The sequence below is a fragment of the Sminthopsis crassicaudata genome, chromosome 1 (genome assembly GCF_048593235.1).
Source record: "Sminthopsis crassicaudata isolate SCR6 chromosome 1, ASM4859323v1, whole genome shotgun sequence".
Classification (NCBI taxonomy): Eukaryota; Metazoa; Chordata; class Mammalia; order Dasyuromorphia; family Dasyuridae; genus Sminthopsis; species Sminthopsis crassicaudata.
Genome location: NC_133617.1, coordinates 158,876,495 through 158,898,620, shown reverse-complemented (window position 1 = coordinate 158,898,620; position 22,126 = coordinate 158,876,495). Strand labels below are relative to the sequence as shown.

General features: G+C 38.9%; 3 pseudogenes; all 3 read left to right on the top strand.

The window, feature by feature from the left end:
- Positions 1 to 6,307: 6,307 nt before the first annotated feature.
- LOC141553084 (WW domain-binding protein 11-like) lies at positions 6,308 to 10,724 on the top strand (annotated as a pseudogene).
- On the top strand, positions 6,475 to 7,666 carry LOC141553075 (uncharacterized; annotated as a pseudogene).
- A 50-nt stretch (positions 10,725 to 10,774) lies between the features above and the next one.
- Positions 10,775 to 11,836, top strand: LOC141549414 (SAP30-binding protein pseudogene; annotated as a pseudogene).
- The last annotated feature ends 10,290 nt before the right edge of the window (positions 11,837 to 22,126 follow it).

Here is a 22,126-nt window from a genome sequence, read left to right as displayed (position 1 = left end):
AGTGTGAATTCTGAGCTAGAAAATTGTTAAATACTGTGCTAAATTAGACAACCAAGTTAGCACCTAGTAATCCTAACATCTTCCCCTTTCTTTTGATTTAGAACATAGGATGGTCATGACCTTGAAACAGATATACATAAATCCATCAATATGGGGGATATTATACATAATTACATAAACACATAGTACATAACACATGCTAGAAGTGATGTAATAAGTAACATGATCAAATAATCATAAATTGAGAATTTATACATGTCCATAAGTCCATTGTCCATTAGTTCATGTGCCAAAAATCCAATAATTCCTGCAAGTTTTAAAGTCCTACCATAGTCTTCATCAACAATTTTTCATCTCAAGGAATCCAATGATCTCTGCTGGTTTTCAAGTCCTTTAACAGTCTTGTTATTAGCCATGCTCTTTCAGTTTCAGATGTTCTTAGATTTTTCTCCTTTGTTTTGGGGTCTTTCTCTTTTTCTGTCTCTCTCTGATGGACAAGGTGAATATGACTCGTTGGCACCCATCTGATTCCTTCTCCATCTGAAGAAATACAAGCAAACCCTCTCCTCCAAGCAGTTAACCAATCTGGTCCCTTTCATTCACCACTTTTTGGGTCTCTCCATATCACCTGGCAATTATCTAAAGATAGTGGAGTTGCTTGTACTGGGCACTGCCCTTCTGGTGGGTTATAAAACCTGTCTGCCAGAGCCAAAAATTTTAAAATTAGTGGTATAGAGAACTAAATTTAGAAGTTTTCTAGGGTTACCTGTGGCTCCCCCTTTCTTTTGTTTTTGGAGGAGTGTCTTAATGTCTCTGTTTCTTCTCTCTACTGTTGCCTGACCTTGAGAATTAAAAAGTATGCCAGTGGTGTGTAAAATCTTATACTGTGCACAAAAGTATGCAAAATGTTTAGAAGTATATGCAGGTCCATTATCTGTTTTTATTTCTTGTGTCACACCCATAATTACAAATGTTTGGATAAGGAATTCAGTGACCACTCAGGCTGTCTCTTTTGTTGTTGGAACTGCAAAAGTGAATCCTGAAAAGGTATCTACCACCACATGGATAAAAGACAGACGACCAAAAGATTTATAGTGGGTCACATCCATTTGCCAGATTTCATTGGGTCTCAAACCATGAGGGTTCTTCCCTGGATGGATTATAGGAGCATGGAAAGGAAGGCAAGTTGTACAGCTTTTTACTATGCTCCTAGCTTCGTCTCTTGTTATTCCAAATTGTAAATGTAAAGCTTGGGCAGCCTGATGATATTTAGAATGAGATTCTTGGGCTTCCTGAAATAAAGGAGTACTGGATAACATAGTTAAAAGGCTATCTGCCTTTGAATTTCCATCAAAAATAGGACCTGGAAGTCCACTATGTGAGTGGACATGCAAGATATAAATCTTGCCTGGATGCTTTCTCACTTGCTCTTGAAATTCCTTAAAGAGCTGATAAATATTAGAGGCTATAAAGTTTATTTGGGTTGTGGAAATTCTTTGTACCACACCTAATGAATAGACAGAATCAGGAATTGTATTTATGTCTCCCAGGTAATAAGTAAGAACTAGCATGATTGCAAATAATTCATTCTGCTGAGTGGACTGAAAAGGAGTTCTGACTACTCTCTTTATGGTTAAATCATGAGAGTATACAGCACAAATATTTTCTTTGGCAGCATCTGTAAAGATAGCTGGTCCTTTAAGAGGAACCTTAGAAACCTTTTCTTCAAAAATCCATCACCAATTATGTAGTTATCTTTAATGGAGACCCATGTGCAAAATTTGGAGCTGTGGCCAATAAAACTTGCCATTCTGGGATGGTCTAGCAGCATACATTAAGTTGTGTGTTAGTATAGAATGTGTATATTTTGTCAGGACTTATCCCAGATAATTGTACTGATCCCTTGATGGCCTTTAATAAAATTCTAGCCACAAGCACTGGGTAAGGAGTAAGGCTTTGTTCTGGTTGTGCTGGGATGTTCACCCACTCAATCATACTGTCTTCTTGATGAAGGACTGCTGTGGGTGCCTCTTTTGTAGCAAAAACTGATATTTCCAAGGGTTTTTGAGTGTCTCTTTCAACCACTTTGGATACAGCCAGTTCAACTTGTCTCAAAGCCTCTTTAGCTTCTTTTGTAAGCTGGCGTGGTGAATTTAAAGCACTGTCTCCCCTTAAAATGTCATATAGAGGTTGCAGTTGGTTGGTAGTTAAGCCTAATACTGGATGCATCCATTGGATATCTCCTATTAATTTTTGGAAATTATTTAAGGATTTCCAACTTCTCTGTTCTTAAAGAAAGTTTTTGTAGTGTAAGTGCCTTAGGATATACTTCATATCCTAAATATTGAAAAGGAGCATGTCTTAGAATTTTTTTTCCGTAGCTATATGCAGTTTGTAGCTCCTTGGTGTTTTCATGGTCTTTTGTAGACATGCTTCTAACATTTGTTCCTCAGGTGCACATCCCAAAATATCATCCATATAATGTAACAATGTTACTTTTGGAAATGCTTTTCTTACTGGAGGAAGAGCAGCAGCAACATACATTTGGCACATAGTAGGGCTGTTTTTCATTCCCTGTGGTAAAACTGTCCATTCATATCTTTTACAAGGCTCAGACAAACTAACACTGGGCACTGAAAAAGTAAATCTTTTCATATCCTCCTTATCTAGAGGGATAAAATAGAAACAATCCTTAATGTCTATAACCCAAAGAGGCCATTCTCTTGGCAACTGAGTTAGCACCTAGTAATCCTAACACATTCTATTTACAATTCCTTGCCACCACAAAAGGAACTAATACAAACTTTTTTTTTTTTTTTTTTTTTTTTTTTTTTTTTAATGTGTGAGTCCTTTTCCTTCTTTTATGATCTCTTTGGATTACAGATCCAGTAGTGGCACTGCTGAATCAAAGGATATGTACAGTTTTATAGCCCTTTAGGCATAATTGCTCTCCAGAATGGCTGGATCAGTTTACAACTCCACTAACAATACATTTGTGATCCAGTTTTCCCACATCCCCACCAAGATTTATCATTATTGTTTCCTGTCATCTTTGCCAATCTGATAAATGTGAGGTAGCCCCTATAAAAATTGTTCTCCAGATTTCTGCTTCCCTAAGATTCTTGGCTGCATTGGGTTTGGTTGTGCAATTTTTTTTTTAAATTTAATGTGATCAAAATTAACTATTTTGCATTTCATAATCTTTATTTCTTTTTTATAATAAATTCCTCTCTTCTCCAAAAGTCTGAAAGGTAAACTATGCTTAACTCTCTTAATTGTCTCCTAAGAGACACTTGTCTTTCTAAGAATTCTATAAAGCCCCCTCTCCCATACTATAAAGGAAAGGATTTCATTTTGTGTTTTTGCAGGAATGGATAGCTAAGCTATTGGGTACACTTAAAAAAGACATGCCTTTTTATACCCTGTCCCCAAAACTCCAGTGGCTCCCCTGATTCTCCATTGATTGGGTACTACCAAGGTTACAGCCTATCCAAGGCATCGGTTTCTCCCCAAAGAGTGTGGATCTTCATCCCTGATGACATCTAATAAAGTATTTCTTTTTCTAATTTATGACTCTTATCTACAAGTTTTGTTAACTTTATTCTACATCAGACTAATCTTTAGGTCAATTTCATATCTCTGATTTAAGTTTGATTTCTCTGCCTTTCTCTAATTTAATTTTAAACTCTATGGAAATTAATCAATTATTCAATTTTTGAAATCACTGTCTAGAGTTTTGTGTTCACCAACACAAGGTGTTACTCCTCAGGTAATCACACATGCTTGGTGATGAAGTCACACCTACCTAGCTTGTGCATAGCTGGTTATTCCAATATATATGCCAATAGGTAAGTCTACATATATGTCCTTTCCCAGGTATTCTTGCCTGTTTAATTTTTACTCAGTCTGCAGTAATTCTTGTCATCCTGTCCTGGCAAAAATCCCCACATCAGTTTGCTCATTGGTCTGGTGGGTGGTCTGGAAGTTTGGGGAGCAGAAATGCTTGAGACAAATGGGAACAGATCTGCAGGAATGATAAGCCACCTGCCCAGATAGGAAGAGAGACAGTTTGTCTTGAGAATGTTAAAATTTCTCCCTGAACCCCACTTTCACATGGTCCTTTCATACACTGATTTTTTGTTTTCATTTGTACTTGCTTATCAACATTGTGGATAGAAAGCATTTAAGGGTACAGTTAATGATAATAACTATCTTCACCTTCACTTTTACTAGGCTTCCCTTTAGAAGGAACTTGAGTCTTTCTTTCTCTCCATTTTCATGATCCATGAGAGCTAGAAGAGCTGGTTTGATTTCTGGCATTTCCATGGATTGTGCATTCCACAACAAGGTACCCAAATAAAGCTTCTGGAGTTTCTAAACTATGTGGTGATGGCCTTACATGAGTTCCCAGGCAGGGAACTCTTAGATTTTATGAGGAGATATTTAGGTGGCACATTTAAAATTCTAGTCAGTGGTACCAAAGACCAGCCTGTTAGGGACTGCAGTTCACTGTCAAGTCCTGGAGAGGAGGAGAAAAAAAAAGGACTAATTTTTCAGAAGAATTAGAGCAAGCATAGTACTTATCTTGCACTATCTATTGGTCTGTCAATTAGATGAGACACTAGACTCATTAGGATCAGCCCCAGATTAGGAGCACTGATGGGAAAACACATATAGCCTTGAAGTAAAAGCTTCTAAAACATTTGAAGGTATGATATGAACAAGACCGCTAAAGTAGCCCCTGAATGCCCTCTTGGTGAGGACTCAGAATAAGAATTCTACAAGCGATCCTTACTATATGAATCACATCTACTTTGCTTTTCCAATCCCTGTTTTTCTGGTTTTCCTGGGAATTTCTTTCTGGTAGTAGTTGATGCTTCTTGTAGGTAGAGTTGAAAGGAAACAAGTCAGCTGGGAGGTTATCAACACTCATAAAACTCCAGGTCCTGGGGAGCACATTTTCCAACAGAGCTTTTACATCTCATCTTTGATTTCTACATACTCTTTTTATCTATGATTTGTCTTTTTCTTTAGAATTGGACCAAAATTTGCTAGATGGGGGGAACTGAAAAAGCAGGGTGAGATTCCCCTAGGTTTTAATGTTTGAAAAGGAATAAGTATAAGTGGAAAGAGATTCTCTTTTTTGATTATGACTTAACAGTTTTGGAAGTGAATCTGATGAGGGGTTTCCCTCTTAGGAAAAAGAGGAAGATGCCTTTTGGGTGCAGCTTTATCTACTACTTTAGGTATACAATACTACTTAGGGGATTGTCTTTACCTTAAATGGAATTACTTGTAGATTTAGGTAACTTTTGGAGCACACATTTTAATTCCCAAGTGTATTAATACTTACAAAGACTTGACTGACTACTTAACAGAAACAGTTTTCCAAATTAAAATTCCTACTCACACTCCTATCTTTTCTTTTAGAGTCTGGAGAGTTAACAGCTTTATTTCTCTCACAAGTCTTGCTAACATTACTTACAGATTTTTCAATGGTAAAATTAATTTTAAAATAAAATTATTAATATCCTTAAGTGATAGTATTTAAGGCTATGATAGGAATGCCTGGATGAAAGTTTCATAAGTAAAAATTCAAAAAACAAACAACAACGTAACTTTTGGAACTTTAAATACATTGCCCTGATGTGAGAGATACTGGGGCGGGGAGTGAGAAGCAAAGATGGTCACCCAGATACAACTTAAACTTCATCTGCAAACTTTCTTTGGACTACTATGGAGTAACCCACCCCCCAAAAAAACTTTTCCCTAGTGGCATTAAATTGGCATTTAACTTAATTAAATTTGCTTAAAGTACTTGTTAAAACTCCACCCAAAGAGGAAAAAGCACCTTTTTTTGAGAGAAAACTCTTTATTGGATTCCACCTCCAAAGGTGTAAACTCACAATCAAGAAACAAAGTCAAATTAAAATTAATTCCTTTAAAATTCCTAACTCACCATGGGAGATATAAATACCAAGTGCTGGGAAGTTTCTCCAGATCCTAGCCTGGCTCTCTGGTTGCAGGAGCCTGATGTGCTTTGTGAAGTCTGCCAACTGCCTATATTGTTGCTAAGGGGAAGGTCTCCTATCTCCCTCAGGAGAGACTAAGTAGGGCTTTACAGCTGCTAAGGCAGGCCTGTGGCCCTCACTGGCTCCAAAGAGCAGCAGAAAGGGGGGTGTTTCACAGTGTGATGATCCTATCATCTTAGCCTTTTACTGATAATACTTTTGGAGTACTGGAGTATTGGTTTGATTGAAAAAGTTTCTGTCTCTCCTTCTCTGAGCAAATCACAGAAGTTGTGGAAATGGGGCAGTGATCTGCATCATCCCCCAAGAGTGGGAAGGTCATGAATCCCACTGACCAGGCTGGAAAGGAAGTTTGGAAGAAGGAGTTTAAAAAAGAATAAGATTTTTCTGGTCTCCAGAGAGTGCGGGAAGAGGAACAAGCGGCAGAGGCGCTGGACTTGAGAAGATGGCTCCCTCTCCCACCAAACATCAAGACAGAACACATGACAAATCAGAGGATTGGTCTAAAGATAAAGAGGCCACCAAAAAGTCAAGTGAAAAGGACCATGGAAGAGACAAAGCTTGGAAGAGGCGCAATGCCTCCAGTGGTAGCAGTACCTCCAGGACTAGCTCCACTTCCACCTCCAGCTCTGGCTCCACTACTAGCACTGGCTCTCACAGTGGTTCTACCTCTTCTTCAGCATCTAGCCGGTCTGGAAGTTCTAGCTCCTCCCAAAGTTCCTGATCCAGCAGTTCCTCTCGATCTCCAAGTCCCTCTAGAAGACGGCATGACAACTGGAGGCGGTCCTGTTCCAAATCAAAACCATCCAAAAGGGATGAAAAAGAACAGAAAAGACGAAGTCCTTCACCCAAACCCACCAAAGTACACATTGGAAGGCTTACTAGAAATGTGAAGAAGGATCACATCATGGAAATATTTTCCACTTATGGGAAAATTTAAAAGATTGATATGCCCATGGAAAGGATGCATCCTCATCTGTCTAAAGGCCATGCATATGTGGAGTTTGAAAATCCAGACGAGGCTGAGAAGGCATTGAAGCACATGGCTGGAGGACAGATTGATGGCCAGGAGTGCTGCAGTGCTGGCCCCCTGGCCCAGGCCCCGACCCGGACGATTTAGCCTACCCAGAAGGATGTTGCCATCACCCCGGAAATGCCATACATCTCCACCACGAAAGAGAAGAAAGTCTCCATCTCCTAGGCACAGAGCTCCATCATCCCCAGTATGCAGTAGATCTCCACCACGAATGAGGAGAAGGTCATCTCCTAGGCGCAGATCTCCATCATCCCCAGTGTGCAGTAGATCTCTGCCACAAAAGAGGAGAAAGTCTCGATCTCCTAGGCACAGATCTCCATCATCTCCAATGTGCCATAGATCTCTGCCACGAAAGAGGAGAAAGTCTCTATCTCCTAGGCACAGATCTCCATCATCTCCAATGTGCCATAGATCTCCGCCACGAATGAGGAGAAGGTTACCATCTCCTAGGCGCAGATCTCCATCATCCCCAATGTGCAGTAGATCTCTGTCACGAATAAGAAGGTCACCATCTCCTAGGCGCAGATCTCCTGTTCCCCTACGATCCTGCTCCCCAGGCAGCCACCACCACTACAGCAGCTCTAGCTCTAATTCTTCCTGATAAAGCAGAGCAGTTGTTCTCACTTTGTAACTTAAGCTTGATTCAACTGGAGGATTTGTGCTGAGAGTAGGGGAGAGGAAAAAATGGGAAGGAAGCACTCACTAGCAAAGGTTTAAAGCACTGGATGTCTCCTGTCCTTGAAAGCTTCTAGACAATAAATTTAATTCATTTATCCTGATTTTGGCTCACAGGGATATTGAAGGTTCAGAATTTCAATCTGAACACTTTTTTTCTGGCCCCAAAATAAAGCTCAGCTGTTAACTTCTGAGAAAATCAGGAAAACAGCAGAGCCAATGAAGCAAAGAAAAGATCAAGATGCTGAAGCCCTGTCCACCCCAAAGTAGCAGTGTTTTGTGTTTTGTTTTGTTTTTTTAAATCTTCTCGTTAAGTAAATTTTTGGCAAACATGAAGACTGGATGCTTGCTTTTGGCCAGGCTGATGTCCACTTTAGCTCCTGCTAAAGCAAGGCCAATAGTCTGCTGCTTTGAAATTTTTTTTCTCCTGATTTTGAGGTCCAAAAGACCCTGGGAAGTATAGATTTTTCATTGCACTCCTTACACACTGCTGTAAGTGGTTCTTAACACACTTCTCTCATTAATTAGTGGGCAGATCATGGGCCAGCCCCTGGATGCTGCCTCATCAAAGAGACAGCCTTTTGAGGCTGTGGCCTCTTGAAAAATTAACAGCTTAATTTTCCAAAATGTAAATTGCATTCTTGGCTTTTATTGTACAGTCGATACTAGAAAATTTGTGTTGAGTTTTATATTTTTGTAGTATTTTAGATAATGTTGCATTTGTACTTTTGTTGTGTCAAATGTAAAAAAAAATTTGTATTAAATAAACATCAAGGATTGAAATATTAAAAAAAAAAAAAAACAGAATAAGAAACAATGAATGATGGCACGAGCTGCAGTAATGAAGATGAAGTATCCCAAACAGATTATTTGGGACATGGAGAAATACTCTAGATAGTACTTTTGGTACTCAATCAGTGGGGAAACAAGGGAGGTACTTGCGCTTTCAGATAAGGAGTAAAAGACTGCTTTTGCTCTCCAAGGGTAACTTTATATTCTACCCACTTCTGCAGTTGTGTAATTAAAGACTTTTGACATCACCTCTCCCAAATAGGAAGGAAGGAAGAAAGGAAGGAAGGAAGGAAGGAAGGAAGGAAGGAAGGAAGGAAGGAAGGAAGGAAGGAAGGAAGGAAGGAAGGAAGGAAGGAAGGAAGGAAGGAAGGAAGGAAGGAAGGAAGGAAGGAAGGAAGGAAGGAAGGAAGGAAGGAAAGAAAGAAGGAAAAAAGGAAGGAAGGAAAAAAAGAAGGAAGGAAGGAAGGAGCAATCAGATGAGATGGAGTCCAATCCAGTACAGCAGCCACAGCTAAATGAAACATAACCAAAATTAAAAGAAAAAAACTTCAGGAAACTTTTCAAAGCATTGTCCGACTCTATGAAAAGGAAAATCCAGATATCACCAAATCTGCAGTGTGAGCAGAAGAAGGCCCAGCTTAATCAATACTTTGCTGCTGTAAAGAATGCTCAGCATGTTAAAGTGGAAAGCCTCCCACTACCTGACATGCCTCATGCTCCTTCTAACATCTCAGTCCAAGGAATGCCATTGCCTGGGGCACATTCACTGTCTGTTATCTCTCTGCCCTTGGACCTCCCACCAGGGCAATTTCTCTATTTCCTTTGCCTGGGCATGGTGTTCCTCCTTTATCTCCGGGCCCACCCATTGGGCCACTGCCATGTTCTGCAGATGTATGGCCATAAAGTGGGCTTTGCTCTAGAACTTATTCTTCCTCAGCAGGAGGAGGATACTTTTTATAGTCTAGAACTTCTTCAAAGAGGTCATGATGACAATGCTTTCAGCACTATTGAAAAAGAAGATTGTTCTCAAGACATGGATCAAGATAAGCATGATGACAGTAGTTGTGACAGGGACACTGACAAGTCAGATGATCCCTGGGAAAAGGAAGAATTCATGCATGCTGATGAAGAGAGAGAACAGGAAGGAAAAACTCAGCTCTCAATGTAAGATTTGCTGGTGTTCCTAGAAAATCAGGAAAGAACAAGGAAAACATGAAGCAATTAACACTTCTTCAATCTACTATACTTAGAATGGCAGGTCAGGAAATTTCTGAAGAGTGGCAAGAAGCTCAGGTATTTTCAAAGGATGATGACCAGGAGGATTCTGAGGACTCAAAGGATATAAGACAGCAGCAGCACAAAGAAGGATCTCTTCCTGATGGGGCATTCTCATCTCCTGCTTCTCAGAAACAGCAACCACCTCCACAGTCTGTTCTTCCTGCTCAAAGACCTGTCATACCAAGCCTGCTCCACTGTTACTACCAGTTCCTGGGCTTCTTCCTGGTCCACCCCCAGGAGCTACTCTCTTCTTAAAACCACCTGGAATGCCAGGGTTTAAAGAGCCTTCACCCAAATTTTTACTTCCTGATCCTTCCCCTCAAAGGCTGTCATCCAGCACCTCTAACCAGCCCTCCACCTCCTCCTGGGAAGGTAAACCCACCTTTAGTACCCCAACCTGGACCAGCTCCACCTGGGCTTTTTCCAGCAGCTCCCTTGCCCAATGCACAGAATTTAAGTTCTCTACCCAATTTGATCTAGAGACCTAAAATGCATGATAGCACTGCAGCTACCATTGAGAAGAAAGTCACAGCTATCATCAGTGTCAAGCCACAAATCACCAATCCCAAGGCAGAAATGGTCAGATTTGTGCCTCCTGCACTGAGCGTTCAACAAGAAAACAAAAGAGCTGCTGCTGCTGCTCCCCAAAGGAAGTGGGAAAAGGATTTTACTATACCCCTTGCCAAAACTGTCCCTCAATCTGGCCCCTCTGCTCCTGTTTCAGTACCAAGGATGAAATTAGGTGACAAACATCTTCCATGCCAACCCTTTCCCCCCACAGTGAGTATCTGGTAATCTTTTGTCCAGTTCAAGGGAATTATATATTCAACCAACAACTTTATTCTTTCACAAGAGGGGCTGCTTCATAAAGCAAGGATGAAGCTTTCATGAAAGAGATGAAGGGGTTACTCTGAATTTGTTGGCTTAAAGACTACAGGTATCATAGACTGTCATAGTAGAAAACATGGTTCCTAAAAGTAGGAGTTCTTATATCCTGGACCCCAATGCAGAAGAGTTTTACCTGTACTCTGTCATAGCATTTTCTCACTCACAAAGACAATCTTATTTTCCTTAAATGAAGCAGGATGTCTTCGGGAGGAAACTAGATATGTGTTAACTGAAATGATTTCTCAGTGAAAAAACAAGTTGTGTTGAGTGTCTCTTATATAAGAAATATTCTACAAAAAAAGGAAGTTTGTCTTCAATCTTGTCTCCAGAGGAAAAACCCAAAGGCTGAAAACCCAAATTGGAAGGCACAATGGTGACAGTAATATCAATACTTTCAGTTGTCCAGATATTCATCTATTAGACGAAAAGGCTGGAAAAGTAGGTGATGGCTTTATGAAGCAGCCACTCTTGCAAAAGAATAAAGTTGTTGGTTGAATATATAATTCCCTTGAACTGGACAAAAGATTACCAGATACTCACTGTGGGGGGAAAGGGTTGGCATGGAAGATGTTTGTCACCTAATTTCAGCACTGAACAGAGCTCAATCCTCATACTGCTTCTTACTACTATACTATATGAACAGAAAATAAAGGAAAAGATGGACATGAATTACCTCATTCAGAGGAAGAAGGAATTTCGGAATCCCCAGATCTATGAGAAGCTTATCCACTACTGTTCAATTGATGAATTTGGCACCAATTATCCCAAGGATATCTTTGATCCCTCTGGATGGTCTGAGCATTCCTACTATGAGGCACTAGCTGAAGTGCAGAATATTGAGATGGACAAATTGTTAAAAGCCACAAAGGAGAGAACGAAATTTGAGGTTGAGAGAGGCCCCAGTAAGGGCACCACAAGCAATGCCCCAGTCACAGCCAGCACCGGAGCTCCAGCTGCTCAGAAGAGAAAAGGTAAGTGGGACTATGCTATCCCAGGGACCAGGGCAGCCCAGCCTATCATCCTTTCCCCAACAACTCCCTTGCCAGCCATTGTCACAGTGACAAGCAGAGCTAGTGGCTCCAAAACTACAGTCATCTCAGCTGAGGGCAGCATTGTGAAGAAAGCCAAGCAATGTTAGATACAGAGCTGGACATATTTTTGGAGGGACAGCTACTCCTGGACCTTGATATAAATATGAACCTTAGATGTGGAATGCACCACATGGGCTCACCAGGCTGAAGCTTTCCATCCCTCAAAAATATCCTCTTTCTTGTCCAAGTGAGAGAACCTAGTGAGAGAGCTCAGTCATTTAGAAGGATTTTTGTTCTCACCAGGGTGGTAAAAATGCAAGAATGGGATTATAATGTTACTAAGAACAACAATAATGACATTGTATGGTGCCTTAAGTTTTGCAAAGCACTTTACAAATGGACCATTTTGGATGTCCATCAATTGGAGAATGGTTGGGTAAATTGTGGTATATAAATGTTGTGGAATATTATTGCTCTGTAAAAAATGACCAGCAGGATGAATACAGAGAGGCTTGGAAAGATTTACATGAACTGACGCTGAGTGAAATGAGCAGAACCAGGAGATCATTATACATTTTAACAACAATATTGTATTAGGATGTATTCTGATGGAAGTGGATATCTTTGACAAAGAGAAGATCTAATTCGGTTCCAATTCATCAATGATGGACAGAATCAGCTACACCTAGAGAAGGGACACTGGGAAATAAGTGTAAACTGATTGCATTTTTGTTTTTTTCCCAGGTTACTTTTATCTTCTGAATCCAATTCTTCCTGTGCAACAAGAGAACTGTTGGGTTCTGCACACATATATTGTATCCAAGATATACTATAACATTTAACATGTATAAGACTGCCTGTCATCTAGGGGAGGGGAGGGAGGGAGAGAAGGGAAAAATAGTAACAGAAGTGAGTGCAAGGGATAATGTAAAAAATTGCTCATGTATATGTACTGTCAATAAAAAGTTATAATTTTAAAAAAGAAAATAGCACATTTTTAAAAACTGCTTCTCAATTTGTAATGAAGACAATATTTTGGGGAAAAACTTTGTTTCATAAACATATTTTATTGTGTGTTAAAAATGTAAAAAACAAAACAAAACAAAAAAAAAAAAAACAAACAAATAGACCATTTTATCCTCTCAATGATGCTGGGAGGTAGTCTCTGTTATTCCCATTTATTCCCATTTTATAAATGAGCAATCTGAGGCATGCAGAAGTTAAGTGACTTGTCCAGTTTCAAACAACTAGTAAATGTGTAAATTAAGAGTAGAACTCCATTCTATTTCAAAATTTCAGATACTTCTTTTCCATTATTTCAAATGCCTTTTGTGTATGTTTCATGTTCTAATTCTATTCTGCATGTAGTTATTAAATAGTTTTGCCAGTCAATTGAATGGGTCATATCTCCATGCATTCCACTCACCCTTTAATTAAAGGTTCCATGAGAGCAGGAGTTATGCCTTTATCTTTTCATCCATCCCCAATGCCTATCACAATTTTCTATCTGGACATCAACTGGAAGATAATGACCAGTAAGGAAATGCCCTCCAACATTTGCAGCACCTGCTTCTGATCTAAAATTGGGAATACTGAAAGTTAAAGGATTTACCCAGAATCATTTATAGCCAGGAGGACCATGTAGTACAGGTCAAAGAATGCTGGCTTTAATGTTACACTGTCTGAGTTCTGAGCTTTGTCACCAGTGTGACTTTAGAAAATTCACAAGACCTGGGGCCTCATTTTGGTCCTACTTACCAGACCTCTTAGGTAATCAAACCTGCTTGGTGATGAAATCACACCTGCCTGGCCTCTGCATAGCTTGCTGTATTCCAAGCTGTCCTATCCCAGGCATTCTTGCCTGCTTAATTTGCACTCAGTCTGCAGTAATTCATGTTATTCTGACCTGGTACAAATCCTCACTTCAACTTCTTCATTGGCTGGTGGATGGATGGCCTGGAAGTTTGAGGAGCAAAAATGCTTGAGACAAATGGGAGCAGATATGCAGGAACAATAAGCCCCCTGCACAAATAGGAGGAGAATTTGTCTGAGAATGTTAAAATTTCTCCTTGAACCCAACTTTCACATAGTCCCTTCATACACTGACTGATTTGTCTACTTTTTGTTTTCATTTATGTTTGCTTAGCGACATTGTGGTTAGAAAGCATTCAAGTTAATGATAATAACAATCTTGATCGCTTGTACTAGCCTTCAATTTAGAAGAATACCAGAGTCATTTTCTTAGCCCTCCTCTAAATACATTATAATGGTTCTTTATCACTTCTATGATTAAATATATAATATATAGCAGTGCAAGAGTCCCTTGTAAGGAATTTACAGACCTGAAAACCTAGATTACTAAAAGAGGTTTATTTAGGGTTTGGAAGTAAGGGTAAAGGTAAAAAGACACCAGGACCAGGTTGGCACCAGGCCGGCATAAGGATGCCATGTTTGGGGCTCCTGCAAGGAGTGGACTCCAGTTTCCCCTCTTTTATAATGGGGGTATTTTAGTGAAGGGGCCTGTGGGTGGAGTCCCATGTTGGCTCCTGGTGGGTTTTGGCCAGGGTTGGAATTGAATAGAATACAATGGGTTTTTAGATAAGGAACTGTTTGTGCTGGGGGTGGGGGTTGGGGAAACCTGAGCAGATCATTACAGTGGGGACTGGGACAGCCCAAGTTAGCTCAGATCCAGTGGGAGCTGGGAAAGCCCAGATATCTCCCATTGGGATTCATGGGGGCTGGGAATTAGAAAGGAATCTTTAACTTCCCAGAACTTGGTATCTGCCCTTGTGAGTTAGCAAGTTTAAAGGAGGCAATTTTAATTTGACTTTCTTTCTGTTTCTGGATTATGAGTTTACACCTTTGGAGGTGGATTTAAAAAAAGGTTTTCCCTCTTTGGGTAGAATTTTACAACAACTTTAAGGAAAGAAGTTTGGGGGGGGTTTTTAGGGGGAAGGGACACTCCATGGCATTCCAAAGATAGTTTGTAGATGAAAATTAAATTACATCTTGGGGATCATCTTCCCTTCTCTCTTCTCCGAAGTATATCTCACAATAGGACAAAGTATTTAAAGCTCGAAAATCTATATGGATTCTTTTGAATTTTTGTTTTTTAAGAAAATTTGGTCCAGGCTTTCCTATCATAACTTCAAATACTATCACTTTAGGATTTCACTAATTTCATTTCAAATGGTATTTTACCATTGTAAAATCTAGTCTTATAAGTAATGTGGGTGAACATTGTGAAATACAGCTGTCTTGATCTGTACATTATTAGGTACATTACTGTTTCTATTAAGTAGGCAGCCATGCCTAATTTTGGTAAGATATAAATATGCCTTCCAAAAATGACTCGAGTCTTCAGGGGATTGCATTTTAGGTAGTCCATTTACATAAAGCAAGTGCTAAAGCTCCATCCCAAAGGGAACTTGTTCTTTTTGCTGAGAAATTTATTCGATTTCCAAAAGTGTAAAGTCATAATCAAAAGAAAAATATCTCTCCACTTAAAATTACCCCTTTTCAGGATCTCACCCTGCTTTTTCATTTACCCTCATCTATCAAATTTTAGTCAAATCCTAAAAGAGAAATCACAGCCCAAAAAGACATGTAGAAATCCAAGTTGAAATGTAAAAACTCTATTGGAAAATGTGCTCCCCAGAACTACATAGGGTGCTCTGGTTCTTATCATAATGACTGTAGTGTGTCATCCAATGGACAGGCCTATAAATACTTCAAGATAAGTGGGAGAGTGACCCTTATTCATAGTTAAAATCAGACTCTCAAAGTAAAAAACAAAAATGGATTTATTATGAGCTCTCTAGATAGGGCAACTCCCAACAGACAAGGTATTAGTAGAGAAATGCAAAATGCAAACTGCAAGACAAAAGAGTATATAGACCCTAAGGAGGACACTCCCCCCCTTCTGACCTTTTCTCCCCTTGCCTGGCAGAGTTCCAATTTACCCAGAAACTAAATATTGATCCCAGAACACACTTTACCTGTTAGGTATTTAAATGCTAATGAAAGTGTGTGAGGGGCCAGAACTGGAAGGAAATGTTTGTTCATCTGAGATAACTGAACACCTGCAGCTTTTAGCTACAGCTCAACTTATTGCACAGCCCAAGTCACAATTAGGGCACAGATCAAGGGCACATCCTTATGAGAGGTCTTCACTCAGTTTATCCCATTTAATCCCTCCTACTTATTTATTAACTTTTGAAGACCTTTCCTCTCATACCATTCTTGATACATTTCTTCAATGGTCTTGTTCTCAGTCTCCTTTGGTTATCCTTTTTTCTCTACTGAAATCCATCCTCATCTTTTTTAATACTCCCAAGTTTGTCTGGATCTCCCCCTCCAGGTTGTTTAATCTTACTATGCTGCCCACTGATGTCTGTACTCCTCTTGTACTCCTCTTGTGATAGATACATGGTATCACAAAGGGGCCCACAAAACAGGGAGTAGTATGACTCCATTTAAAGCTATCATCAGGGAAGAAAGAACCCATTTCAAACAGCTGCCTCCAGACCAAGACCACCAAGAGGTGTTAAATGAGGACCACCAGGTCTGGAATGGGATATTGGGCCAATTTTCCAGTATCTTTGGCAACTTCCTTCACTACCTGTCCATTATAATCAATTTTTTACACAGCAAGTGGATAGATTACACAAACTCTACCTTCTTCAGAGAATAAGTAGTCTAATACCAGTCTATGTTAGAGTACTGCTTCACTTGTCTGGTCTGGTCTGCTAACAAATCTAGTGCCCAAGTCTCTTCTGGCTATTTATTGTTTTGACAATGACCTGTCATCTAATGAGCCTGTTCAGCATACAAATTGGGGTTCTGTGTCCACAATTCCCATATGGGGCCATAATCCTTTGTGTCCCCAGTAATTAGAATAGGTAACACTTCACAAGAAAGATGCCTATTAGGAAAGTCAGCAACAACAAAATTACTGAAAGAAACACACAGGTGCATCTAGTAACAGGTGATTAGACCAAATACTCACTTAATTGGGATACAATGAGCACATTTTCAGATTGAGCACAATTCAAGTTTGTAAAATCTTGCAGTGTTCTCAGTTCCTCCTGAACACTTGCCCTGATTATTAAAATTTTCCATGAGAGGGAAAAACAGGGGCATCATTATAATCAAAAAGTGGTCCTTCAAGCCTCACCTTGGGAGTGTATACATGACAGGATTAAGTATCCTTAACTCACTTTGACTGTAGGAAATTGTGTGCAACGATAATTCATTGCTTAATACAATTGCTAAAGCTCTATCCAAAGTAAAAATAAAATGTCATTTTAACTAAGAAGGTCCTTGTCACATTCACCTCCAAAATTTTAAACTTACAATCAAAAGACTGAAAAGGGGTGATTTTTGTTGGAAAGATTTTTTTCTAATGCCCAAACCCCAGGAAGTGTCTCTGCTTTTTCATTTAACCCCATCTAGCAAACTCTGGACAAATCCTAAAGTAAAAGACATGTCAGGGACAAAAAAAAATATAGAAATCACAGTTAAGATGTAAAAGCCAAATTGGAAAATGTGCTCCCCAGACCAGTAGCTTTCATGAGAATTCATACTGTCCTAGGAGATCTGTCTCTTCTCCTATAAGAAGCATCAAATGTTATCACAAAGAAAAATGTCAAGGAAAAGCAGAAAAATAGGGGATTGGAGGATGCAAGAGAACATTAAGGATCTATTCTAAGGCCTTTCCACAAGGAGAAATTCATGGTTTCCTATAGCAGTCTTGTTCACATTTGGTTATCTCTAAATACTTTAGAGGCTTTTACATCAAAGCCTACATCTGTTTTCCTGATCATTGCTCCTGATGAATGGTATGCTCTGGACCTGGTTATAATGAGTCTAGTATCTCATCCAATGGACAAGCCTATGGATCCTTCAAAATGAGTACTGTGCTTCCTCTAGTCTACTGAACAATTAATCCTTTTTCTCCCACTCACCAGGACTTGACAGCAAACTGTAGTCTCTAGCAGAACATTCTTTGCTAGCCTGATCATGTGGCACAACTGGCTAGAGATCTAAATGTACTACCTAAATAAATCCTGATAAAGTTTCAGGATGTCTTAGGTACTTGTGTAAGGCAATTATTGGCTAGGTTAGGCACTCCAGAGTCTTTATCAGGGTGCCTTGACCTGGTGAATACAAATCTCTAGACTGGGATTTCTAGCTGTCAGTGGTAACAAGAGATGTAATGGTTGGTTTTCAAATTGCATTTGCATCATCTTGAATTTGGAAGAACCCCAGTTAAAGGCTAGAACCAGGTAGAAATAGTCTTCCTTATAGGGTCTTCTGCTGATAATGGGATTGGGAGCACATTTTATGCTTCACAGCATGTATGTGATGAAATTGCAGTGGTATTCTCTTTGCCAAAAGATACCTTTTATTTATGTGAAAAGGTCATAGACAAAATTCAAAAATGATTTTCTGACCTCTGGGGGGAACAACTTTTAATAGCTCAAGAAAGGAGGTGGGATCTAGGGAGTGACAAGATGCATAAAGCTGAGGCTGTCTTAAATAGGATAATAAGGCAGTTTAGGAAAACTCATCTGCTTTTGTGTGGTCAGTTTAGGAAAGCTCACCTGCTTTTGTGTGGGATTATGATGGATAAGAAGAAGAAGATGGGCTTGTTTTACCATTTCCTGACAAGGGGACACAATTAGCTTGTTTAGAGTTCACATCATTCCCCATTCTTTTGACTGTTAAAGTGGCTGGGAGGTGTCCCTGTAAAGGAAGAGATCTTGAAGGACAATGTGAAATTTTTAGAAGTCAAATCCAGAGATACTTGTTAAGTGCCCAGAAGCTCAAAGTTCAATAATATTGGGTAGAAAGGTACAGTAGTGAAGATCAGCTACAGGTTGAACTTGCTCTTTACTGGGCCCCACTCAGACAGGATAATATTTTGCTGGCAGTATTTCACCTGATCCATCAGTTTCCCTCCCCTCCAGCAAATAGGACCCAAATTCCTTCAAGGTTATGAAGTTGATGGTCTTCTAAAACTACTTCCTGTGGGAAATAAGCTTAGAGCTGTGTTCTAGTCGGAGTTTCCTTTGAAGAGATCCAATCAATAGCAACTCAATGCTCTAATTGAAACAACAGATATTCAAGAAATAACTGGATTTTCTCCAAGGTCTCACCACTTGGAGAAATAGGACTTAATAAACTGGGGGTGAAGAGGATTCCTTTATCTTCTGGCTAGGAAAAAGCTCATTGGCTTTCCCACCAGATGATGATGGTTGGCGGAATCCATACCATACTCACACTGGTGTTCTTTGACAAAGATATCTTTTATTCACATGAAAAAGTCATAGACGAAATCCAAAAATGATTTTGTCACATGCTTTTGGGGGGAATAGCTTTTAATGGCTTAGAGGGAGAAGGCTGGATCTGAGGAGTGACAAGATGTGTAGAGAGACAATTGAAATTATCTAAAATATACTAATAAGACAGTCTGGGGAAAATTGACATACTTTTCTGAGGGATTATGATTGATAATAAAAACATGATGGATTTGTTTAAACCAGCTAATTCCATCCTCTTGTCAGGAAATGTTAAGAGTTCAAATCACTGAGGAATGAGGAACCCCTAAAGAAATCTTTCCACAAACTATTTCTGGTATGATAGCAGCAGAGAAATAGAGAGGGAGAGATATTTTTTATTTCCCTTTTTCCTTCCACTTCTTTTTTTTACTATAATTATAGCTTTTTATTCACAAAACAACATCAACCCTTGCAAAACCTTCTGTTCCAACTTTTCCTCTCCTTCCCCCACCCCCTCCCCTAGATGGCAGGTAGTCCAATACATGTTAAATATGTTAAAACATATCTTAAATCCAATACATGTATTTATATTTATACAGTTATCTTGTTGCACAAGAAAAATAGGATCTAGAAAGAAACAAAAAAAACCTGAGAAGAAAAACAAAAATGCAAGCAGACAATAACAGAAGGAGTGGAAATGCTAGGTTGTGGTCCACACTCATTTCCCATAGTTCTTTTGCTGGGTGTAGCTGGTTCTGTTCATTACTGAACAATTGAAACTGATTTGGATCATTTCATCATTGAAGAGAGCCACATCATCAGAGTTGATCTTGTTGTTGCCCTACATAATGATGTTCCGGTTCTGGTTATTTTACTTACCATCAGTTCATTTAAGTCTCTCCAGGGCTCTCTGAAGTCATCTTGTTGGTCATTTCTTACAGAACAATAATATTCCATAACATTCATATACCACAATTTATTCAGCCATTCTCTAATTTATGGTCACCCATACAGTTTCCAGTTTTTAGCCACTACAAAAAGAGCTGCCACAAACATTTTTGCCCATGTTGGCAGAGCACTTCAGAATTCATACCATGTATGTGACATACTCAAACTGGTGTTCTTTGGCAAAGATACCTTTTTAGATTCACATGAAAAGGTCATGCACGAAATCCAAAAATGATTTTGTGACATGCTGTATGGAATAGAGAGATAAGGTAAAGAACTTAAATGTATGAATTCTTATTCTGTATTTTATTTTCATTATTTCTATGTTTCCCTTATCGCCTGAATAATGTGTGCTGGCTCATATTTACTTGAGCCTTGGCCAGCAATAAACATATTTACTTAACCAGCACTGTTGACATTTATCAGTATTTGACATTTATCGCTATTTAATTCTATTAGCTTGATCACTATCTGCTTGATTATTTCTGAAGGCCTGATTTTCTGTTTCTTAGAAATCAGGAGATTTTGGGGAAACAGAAACGTTCCATTCCAATCTCTCCGAATAGCAACAACCAATTAGATGCCCCCTCCCCTTTTCAATGCTCTCTTACTTGTCATGTAATATCTTGCATAAAAGCTATGTATCTTTACTACTTCTTTAACCTTCCTACCAGGAGCTTTCTCTTTTTTATCTTGTGATAGGACTACTCATCCTCCAGAGGTTTTCAATAAACAACTTTTCTGCTTTCTACTGAGTGATCTCTGAGTAGTCATTTTGGGTAAGGGTCTTCTACATCCCTCACAATGCTTTTGGGGGAATAGCTTTTTTTATTATAGCTTTTTATTTACAAGATATATGCATAGGTAATTTTTCAGCATTGACAGTTGCAAAACTTTTTGTCCCAACTTCTACCCTCCTCCCCCCCTTTCCCCCAGGTGGCAGGTTGACCAATACATGTTAAATATGTTAAAGTATAAGTTAAATACAATGTCCAAACAGTTATTTTGTTGTACAAAAATAATCACACTTTGAAATAGTGTACAATTAGCCTGTGCAGGAAATCAAAAATGCAGGCAGACAGAAATAGAGGGACTGGGAATTCTACTTAGTGGTTTATAGTCATCTCCCAGAGTTCTTTCACTGGATGTAGAAGGTTCAGTTCATTACTGCTCTATTGGAACAGATTTGGTTCATCTCATTGTTGAAGAGGGCCATGTCCATCAGTATTGATCATCATATAGTATTGTTGTTAAACTATATAATGATCTTCTGGTCCTACTCATTTCACTAGAATGAGTTTATGTAAGTCTCTCTAGGCCTTTCTTTCCAGATGTCTATGTCCCCCCCTGTAACACTTGATAATATTGCACTCTGTGAGCAGGTCTTATCATTTTTCTTGGAATGGTGTAGTATTTTTTTAAAATCGTTCAAACACTTGCATCCGTACACAATACTTAGAGCAAATCAAATTATAATCCTAAAAGATCCTCACATAACAAGTTCCTGCTTAGATCAGGGTATAGCTGTCCCTTACGTTAACAGTCATATCAGTAAATTTGCAATATATAATAATTTATAAAAACTATTTTCCTTAGCACATAAGATATTTCCCAAAGTTTTTAGATTGTTTTTCTTTATTTTTAGTACACCTTGATACAAAAATCTATTATGACACATTTCTTAGATAATCACAATCTGGAATATTATACATAAAATCAATGCATGACAGTGAACAATTCTGAATTGTTCTGGATTAACATTGACTAGCACTGGTTAAGCTGGAAATCTTGCCATATTACACATAAACAGAGCAAAGTCAAAAAATAATATTTAAAAATATTTATTTTATTAATTTCATTACATTTTGAAGTTCAAATTGTAAGTTGTCTTCATACCTTCCACTCAACTCTTTATTATATAAATATACACATTCACTTTAAACTTCCCAAGGTCTAGGTTCAGAGGAAAATTTTCTTTGGCTGCTGCCAGTTTCTCAAGTACCTTCTTGAGATGCCAAAATACCATGAAATTAATAAAGTGACCTCCTTGACTTCCTTGACTGGTGCTGGACTTCTGTCTTTTTGTCAATAATAGGTGCTAAATATTTTCTTCGAAGAAAAAAAAAAGATACTTTTATCTATAAAAATAATTTTAGCATGAATAGT